The sequence below is a fragment of the Chelonoidis abingdonii genome, chromosome 5, assembly GCF_003597395.2.
Source record: "Chelonoidis abingdonii isolate Lonesome George chromosome 5, CheloAbing_2.0, whole genome shotgun sequence".
NCBI classification, from domain to species: Eukaryota; Metazoa; Chordata; order Testudines; family Testudinidae; genus Chelonoidis; species Chelonoidis abingdonii.
The window spans coordinates 53,439,901-53,448,629 of record NC_133773.1 but is presented as its reverse complement, the minus strand read 5'-3'; the positions used below and the strand labels follow the sequence as shown (position 1 = coordinate 53,448,629).

At 43.8% G+C, this 8,729-nt stretch overlaps 1 protein-coding gene across 7 annotated transcripts in view; it reads left to right on the top strand.

The window, feature by feature from the left end:
- ELF2 (E74 like ETS transcription factor 2) overlaps positions 1–8,729 on the top strand; it is a 72,496-nt gene that overhangs the window by 737 nt on the left and 63,030 nt on the right. Inside the window, exon 2 of one of the 7 annotated variants that reach the window (XM_032804415.2) lies at positions 131–240. The exons of 2 other annotated variants lie outside the window; for them this stretch is intronic. The gene's annotated coding sequence lies outside the window, so the exon portion shown is untranslated. Of the gene's footprint in view, positions 1–40; positions 395–416; positions 506–8,729 lie in introns of those variants that run through there. 4 more of the 7 variants (XM_032804410.2, XM_075066278.1, XM_032804417.2 and 1 more) reach the window with 4 other exon arrangements.

Below are 8,729 nucleotides of genomic sequence, written 5' to 3'. Positions count from 1 at the left end.
TCGCGCAGTTTGGTGCTATGCAAATAAACAGGCTTGAGGGAGACGTCTCCGGAGAGCCGGGGCGATCTGCGAGGCAACAGCCTGCCCGCTCCGTGCTGGGGTTGACTGAGGCCATCGTGTTGCTTTGCAGCCGAGCGGACTGAAATGGAGCAGTTTGAATCGGTCCTTGGCGAATGAGCTGTCGGCGTTACACCGACAGCATCCCCTCCCCCGCAGGAGCCTGCACTTTCAGTTTCATGTGTATTTACTCGCCCCCTTCCCCGCTCGGCGTTGCGTGTAACTCCTCGGGGACGCGTCACTCAGGCAGAGGGTTTGGAGTCACATTTGCCTTTCTTCGTGGCTGTGAGTAGCTGTGGATTGCGTGTTACTAGTTCTGGAAGTCCGTTTTTAAACAGTGAGTGTGTGCGTGCTAGGCGGAGGAGTTGGTGGCTTGGACGTGTTTTTCACCTCTGTTGAGAACAGCGGCGTGAATCAGCCTACAATCCACACACGAATGTTTTCCAGGGTAGGAGCGCAGTAACTGAGACCATCGGTCTGTATTTTTCCCTATGATTTAGTTCCTGTGCTGCTCTAGCTCTTTGATGTGTCTTGCTTGGTTTTATGGTGGTGCTGTTCATGGGGATTCCCGTCCTGTCGTTTAGATGACCTACTAAACACAAAAATGTTAGGGAGTCATCACCAGAGGGCTCAGATCCTGGAAGGGGAGGGGAGATTCCCAGCCAGGCATGATGGCAGTTCTCTTTAGCTGTCAGTATAAACATAGCCTCAGGAATCCTTGTGTGTTTAGTTTTCTACTTTCATGAAAATACCTATTCTATGCTTCTTCATGTTACTTGCTAGTCCAGAAGCAGAACTTCAGATTGATAAATATGAACATCTACCCGTTTGTATAGTAACTTGAAAGGGTATTAGAAAAATATTATAGAAATGTTCTCCTGTTTACGTCTGATGGGCCAAGTAAGATGGCAGCCTTAGCTTGTCCTGTGATGGCTGGTTAGCTGGTAGCCATTACTCAAGTTTACTTTAAAAAAAAACAAACATTTATTTTCTGCCATCCTCCCTTTCCTAATCCTTTTCTCTTATTGTAAGATTAATTAAATATTGTTGTTTTTAAACTGTCATGGCTCAGTTCTAAGATTGTCCATTTATGTTCTTTTTGAACTCTTGCTTATATATAACTGAATATATTACTATTTTGTAAAATATATTAAAATCTATCAATTTTGTATTTGTTTTTATTTTCTAGCCCCTTTGAAGTTTTTATTAAAATAATTTAATTCCTCATTTCCTCTTTCCTAGTCCCTCCCTAGGAGTAGTCACTGCCATGTCCTCCACAAATACTATTTAACTATTTTACCCCTTTAACATAGAACAGCAGCAGCAACAACTTTTTAAAGTAGTCTAAAGATCCTAATTTTTGTGGAATACTACTTGCTTCCAGAGGATATACTGTATTATGTCCTTGTCGTGCCATCTAACAGTCAACTTTTAAAATGTATGCTGAGTGTTATTCAGAACTTAAATTTAGTATTCCCACTATCAGTGCTACCGTAAATTTGGATCATAACATCAGACCTACAGTTATTAGGTATTTCTTGATGCACACATAGTCTTAAAGTTCTATGTTGACATAATTAGTCAAGACAAAGGACATGAAATCAGGATTCAGACACAAATGTAGATATTCTGGTATATGAAAATCTGAAATGCAGAAAACACTTGATCATTAGAATGTTGTTTCAAAGCTTGTTTCTTTTGCTCTAAGCAGTATAGGTCTAAATGCTATGATATGGCCATTTTGTACCACGCTGCGTATGCCAAAACAACTCTAAGATCAGTATAAAAGGATATTGCTGAAATGCGAGGGTCAGAGAAAATTTTAGTTAACGCATGGAAAAACTCTGATGAAAAGAAATTGAAAAGATTGGGATTATTTACCTTAGAGATCAGGTATGAGGGACATAAAACATACAAAATAATGAATAGGGTAGAAAAAATAGAGTGAATCAAAGCTTCAGATCTATCTAAGAAAGTAAGAACTAGGGGACATTCAATGAAATTGAAAAGTGGCAAACTCAAAACAGTTAAAAGGAAATAACTTCACACAATACACAATCTGTGGAACTTGCTGCCACACAACATAATTGGAGGCCAAGAGTTTAGCAGGATTCAGATAGAGATTAGTCATTGGTATGGATAACAGAAATATCCAGCGATAATGGTAAATACTGACCAAAAACAAAAGTTTTACAGGGGATAGAAACCCTCATGGCTCAGAGCTTGAGATGACCTCTAACTACTGAGATTTTGGAGAAAATTCTCTGCCTACACTACAGGGTTTCCTGCATCTTCCTCTGAAGGTGCTAGTACTTGCCACTGTTGGTGGCAGGTTACTAGATGAGACAGACTGGTAGTCTGATCCAGTATGGCAGTTTCTATGTATGCAGGGGGATCCATTGAGGATGTGGCCAGGATTTTTTGCCATGGTGATTCTTAGTGCTTGTATTAGCAACTTGGAACTGGTAACTGGTATAATTTGGCAACTCAGGCTGTTCTGAATTCACTGAGGGACCAACCCAGTGGACAGATGGCCTTGGACCAAGGACTGCAAAGACCACCATTGCATCCCCTACTTAAGCAGTGGTGGGTGCTCCGCAGCTGTAACTGAAGATCTGTGCCTGAATCTAAGGCCTTGTCTACAATGCCACTTTACATTGCTAAAACTTTCTTTCTCAGAGGTGTGAAAAACACCCCTCTGAGTGATGCAAGTTTCAGCGCTGTAAAGTGGCAGTGTTGACAGTGCACCAGTGCTGGGAGCCACTCCCCTCTTGGGAGTGGGTTTTTTTACAGCATGACATGACTACTTTAACATTGGTAGTGAAGACATGCCCTTAATCTTCTCTTTCTGGGTAATGACAGCAAATGACAAGGAGTAACAATGATTCAAATTTTCATCTGCAAATGCCTTTTTTTTTTTTAAACCAGGGTTTGAATATCATCTGGGGGAAAATTTCACATAAGTACTTTAATTATAGGTGTAGCAGAGAGTAATAGTGAAAATTTGCTGAGATCAGAAGCCATTATATTTGTTAAATTGGCCCCCTGTGCTGATGTGAAATCCTGTTACAGGTAAAGAGAATCTTCCAGGGTTCTAGATTAGTGGATCCCAGTGCAGGATTTCGGCCTGAATTTGTAACTACTGGTAATTTAGTTTCTTAGCTGAGTGCCCCATCCTCTGTATTGCATCTGTGGAAGGCTTTGCTGCTGTTTTGAAAAGTAGTATAGTACATTGCTGCTGACTTCATCCATATCGGCAGCTATCAAAATCCATCTCCCACACTCTGGGTATAAAAGAGGTTAATGTTTCAACTACCCTAAGTTCCTTCTGTCTCCTGCAGGAGCAGATGTCTGAGCACATCTCAGTATCCTTAAAGCTTCCCTTGTTTAATTTATTTGTTGCTGCTGCTGTTCCTTTTCTGCCCTTCTAAGCACTGCTTTTGTCTAGATTGTGTGGTTTGTCTTTGTTTTTAAACCTAACAACCCAGTTTTGAAGTACCTGTGTCATTCAGGGTCCATCCCTCTTAGTCTCCTTTTTCTTCTGTTTTTCTGCTCTGTTGGGCTGATTAGGCCTTGTTAGTGGTCTGTTGCCAAGCAGAATCATGGCTACCAGGATAGACTGAAAGCCTTGGGCTTTATGTGACCCGGTGATGTTGGTTACTGATAATTCATTGACTTCAGTGACTGGGAGAGCAAAGAATGCTGTGCCACCTTATAGACTAACAGACGTTTTGGAGCATGAGTTTTCGTGGGTGAATACCCACTTCGTCAGATGCATGTAGTGGAAATTTCCAGAGGCAGGTGTGTGGGTGTGTGGGTGTAGTGTGTAATAAATAATTATTATAAATATATATATATATATATTATAATATTTATAATAGTATATATGCAAGTCAAGAGCAAGCTATGAAGAGAACGCGGTTTAGTTCAGATCAAGGAGGTAGAGGCCTGTTCTACGCAGTTTGAGGTGTAAAAACAAGGGAGGAGAAACTGGTCTTTTGTAGTTTGCCAAAGCATTCACAGATCTTTGTTTAATCCTGCAGCTGAACGGTGTCAAATTTGCAGATGAACTGAGACTCTCAGCATTTCTCTGAAGTCTTGGCTCCCTGAAGTTTTTTGCTGCAGGATGATCTGCTATAGTGTGGTGTGGCCAGGGAAGTTGAAGTGTTCTCTATAGGTTTTTGTATATTGCCATTCCTAATATCTGATTTGTGTCCATTTATTTCTTTTCCGTAGAGGCTGTGTCCCAGTTTGGCCAATGTACATAGGGCATTGCTGGCATATGATGGCGTATAAGTTACATTTGGATGGACGTGCAGGTGAATGTACGTCTGATGGTGTTGGCTAATCTGGTTAGATCGCTGTGATGGTGTCGCTGGTGAGAGTATGTTGGGCAGAAGTTGGCATTGAGTTTGTTGCATGGATTGGTTCCATAGCTAGAGTTACTATGGTGCGGTGTGCAGTACTATGTGAGAATATGTTCCGGTTGGCAGGTTTGTCTGTGGGTGGGACTTGGTCTGCCACCAAGGCACTGTTGGAGTGTGGGATCATTTGTCCAGGATGGGTTGTAGTCCCTGATGATGCGTTGCAGGGGTTTTTAGGTGGAGGACTGTATGTGATGGCAGTGGAGTCCTTGGATTCTTTTCTTGGGTGTTTGCAGTAGGGCTTCTTTTATTGGGTACGCGTCTGGCTCTGTTGATCTTGTTTCCTATTTCCTCGTGCTGGTACTGTAGTTTTGAGAATGCCTTAATGGAGATTTTATAGTGTTGGTCTCTGTTATGAGGGGTTTAAGGAGATGTGGTTGCTACCTCATTGCTTGCGCTGTAAGACATGGATCGTTTGTGGTGTGCCTTGGGATGGAAGCTGGCAGCATGAAGGTAGGCATAGCATCTGTGGTTTTCGTATAGTGTGTTAATGTGACGATCACTTATTTGCACCGTGGTGTCTGGAAGTTGCACACCGTGTAGATATGGTCCAGGCTTGAAGTTGATGTGGGTGGAAAGCTGTTGAAATCGTGGTGGATTTTCCAGAGTCTCCTTCCTACGGGTCCAGTGATGAAGATGTCATCAATGTAGGGTAAGTAGAGAAGGGTGTGAGTGGACGAGAGCCGAGGAGCGTTGTTCCAGGTGGCATTCAAAATATTGGCATATTGTGGGCCTGCCGTTCTGATCCGCCCAGTCCAGCCACCCCGGCGGGTGACCTCCTGTGAATCTCGCCCGAGATCTATTTCAGTGTGGTCATATATTGGCTATCTTAAACTCACGTGTGTAGTCGTGAGGAGGGAGCTATGGTAAAACGCACAACGTCTCAGAGCCTCAGTGTTGCGATATATCTGCTCATTAGGTCATGAGGTCCCCTTGTTATTGACGCCTTTGACCTATGTCATCTCGATGGTGTGGATGTTCTCGCTGATGCGTAGAGGGTGCTCTACAGCTCTTAACTGTGTGAGCTGGCTACCTATATGTAGCTTTTCTCGTGAGAGAGTACACCATATGCTTCGTAAGCTCTTCTTCTTGTACGTTCGGTGAACTTTCCAGAAAAAACCACGGTAGTCCCACGGGAGCCAACGCCGATTTAGCTGGGTGTAGAGAGGTCGCTCTCTACAGCATAACCCACCACAGATGACAGCGTGCATAGGCGCCTGAGTAGGGCAGTTCCATTATATCCAGACAGTCCTTCAGTAGAGAGTCCAATTGCGACGATGATGGGCGATCCAGGATTTTCCGGTTTGTGGTCTTGGGTAGTAGATCAAGAATAACCCTTTGGTCGGGTTCTAAGGGTTATGTTGATTTTCTGGGTTGGTTATGGGAATGTCCTGATTTAGAAGTGTCAGTTTCTTAGTGCATTCCTCAATGCGGATTGAGGGAATGGCCTGTTAAAATTGGATTGAGAGTTGTCTCGGCGCTCCTTTTGGTCATCAGACCTGTTCATACCTGTTCACATTACAGTCCCCAGCTAATACCCCTCCAAGCTCATCAGGATCTACACCCATCCTGTACAATGACTCCACACTTTCACGGCCTTCGGGTGGCAGGCCAGTCCATCCCCACAGACAACCTGCCAACCTTGAAGCATATCTCACAGTAACTGACACCGCACCATAGTAACTCTATCTCCAGGAACCATTCATGCAACAAACTCAATGCAACTCTGCCCACATATCTACACCAGCGACACCATCACAGGGACTAACCAGATCAGCCACACCATTCACCGGTTCATACCACCTGCACGTCCACCAGTTGTAATATACGCATCAGATGCCGCAATGCCCCTATGTATTTCATTGGCCAAACTGGACAGCCTCTACGGAAAAGAATAAATGGACACAAATCAGTATTAGGAATGGGCAATATACAAAACTATTAGAGAGAACACTTCAACCTTCCGCTGGGCAGGTGAGCCATAACTATAGCAGCCTTAAGTGACCATCCTCACAGAAAAAAACTTCAGGACCAGACTCAAAGAGTAAACATGCATTGAGCTCTCAGTTCATCTGCAAATTTGACACCGTCAGCTCAGGATTAAACAAAGACTGTGAATGGCTTGCCAGCTACAAAACCAGTTTCTCCTCCCTTGGTTTTTACACCTCAACTGCTAGAACAGGGCCTCATCCTCCTTGATTGAACTAACCGCATTATCTCTAGCTTGCTGCTTGCTTGCATATATATACCTGCCCCTGGAAATTTCCACTACATGCATCCGACGAAGTGGGTATTCACCCACAAAAGCTCATGCTCCAAAACGTCTGTTAGTCTATAAGATGCCACAGAATTCTTTGCTGCTTTTACAGATCCAGACTAACACTGCTACCCCTCGGATAAGTGACTGGGAGAAGTCTAGTGTTTAGACTTGCTAAATTTCTCATCTTATCCAACAGTATTCAAAAGATTATTAGGGCTGTCTCAAATTCCTGTGGATAGATGCTTGGATACTATACTGATGTGGGCTATAAATATATCTAGATAGGCCTAGTTGACTGACTGGTACTTAGCATCTGACACCATCTGTGACAAGTAGCCTTTAGTCTTAGAAGACTCATCTCTTTGCCAGAAGTGTTTTTTGAACCACCAAAAGTAACAAAGATCACAGTGTCGCCTTTGTCTATGAAGAGTGTAAAGGTCAGTGCCAGGAGCTCCTTGATGCAACTTGCAACTCCAACTCAGTTTCTTGGCATCTAGACTCAGCATTTCATGGCAAGAGGGAGAAGCTGAAGAGGTACAGTGGGACAGGCAGGGCCATGGGGGTGTGGGGCCTGGGGCAGAAGTGACGGATTCATCTCTTCTGGGACCGACCACGCCAGCCAGTCGCACTGGCTGGCAATATTCCCCAAAGCGCGGGGCCTGGAGCAGTCTTCCCGATTTTCCCTACCCAAGGGATGGCTTTGGTAACAGGTGTTTCTCCCCTCCCCATTCCTACTTACCAGTCACTGAAGGCATGGTACCAAGTCATTCTCTTAGCTGCTTTCTGTTACCAAGGAGGTGTGATGCCTCATTGTTGCTCCCTTGGTGTTAGTATTCTTGATTCCAAGATTACTAACTGGGAGATTCAGTGGTGCTGATACTCTGTAAACCAGGAAGATTGGGGAGCTGATGCCGGTTGTGCCTTTGTTGATACTAGTTACAGTGGTTTTGTCATCTTCCTCCTCCATAGACTCTAGCATGGATTTTCCCCTTTTTACTCCACTTTAGGCTTTGGCACACCCACCTGAGTAATTAGGCTTTGCCTTATCTTTCTGGCTGCACTGTGTCTGAGTTCAACACAATTTTTATCCTGGATCAGCATTTCCACTGTCTGAACTGTATCTCTAGAGGGTCTCTGGACTCTTATAAACCTTCTGCACCACCTTTTTCTTATGGAGCCATGGGCCTTTGGCCTTGTTTGGCTTTTGTGACCACCTCAGTCTTCGGGAATGAGAGCCGGGGGCTGATCTCTAAAAAGGAATAGGCAGAATTCTCCTCAACGTAGATGCCTGTCCTTTAAAGCAGGGGTTCTCAGCCTTGGAGTTTTGAACAGGTGTTAGGGCTTTGCAATCACTCTGTTTTCCCCATATTGTTAAATAGGAAGTGGAGTTCTGGCTAGATGAGGAGGGTCTCGGGGTGGTCTGGGGATTGAAAAGATTGAGAATCATTCTAAGAAAATGATCTAGCCTTTAATCTTATATTCCCAATTTGGCATCTCCATAACAGTCTCAGATTGAGTGGTTAGTAACAGAGGAGATGGAATGTGTGGGCTCTTTATTGCCTCCTGTCTCAAAGAAGGCAAACCATTAATATAAAGTTCCTTTGAAAGTTTTGAGTATTTTTACCCACATCTGACTCTAAGGTCTTTAGTAGCAGCCATCCCTAATGATTTTGATTTGGGAGGGAAATAATGACTATCTGATCACCTTGATAGCTCTCCATCAGGAGCAGAAATTGTAATTCAGGGGATGAGTTGTCAGAAATTAGTTGTTTGTTACATGTTCTGTAAATGGGGCAGGGCCTCAACTAGATCTGTAAACCAGCTAGGAAAAATACCCAAATCCCCCCATCTTTGTTTCAGGGATAAGCAGGATCCAGCATCTCAGATAGGTGCCTTTCTCCTAGGTGGAGGACAAAAATTGCTCTGCACATTCCCTCTGACCCTTATTGTTGAGGAAGCCAAACAGGGCAGTCTTATGCTGTTAATAT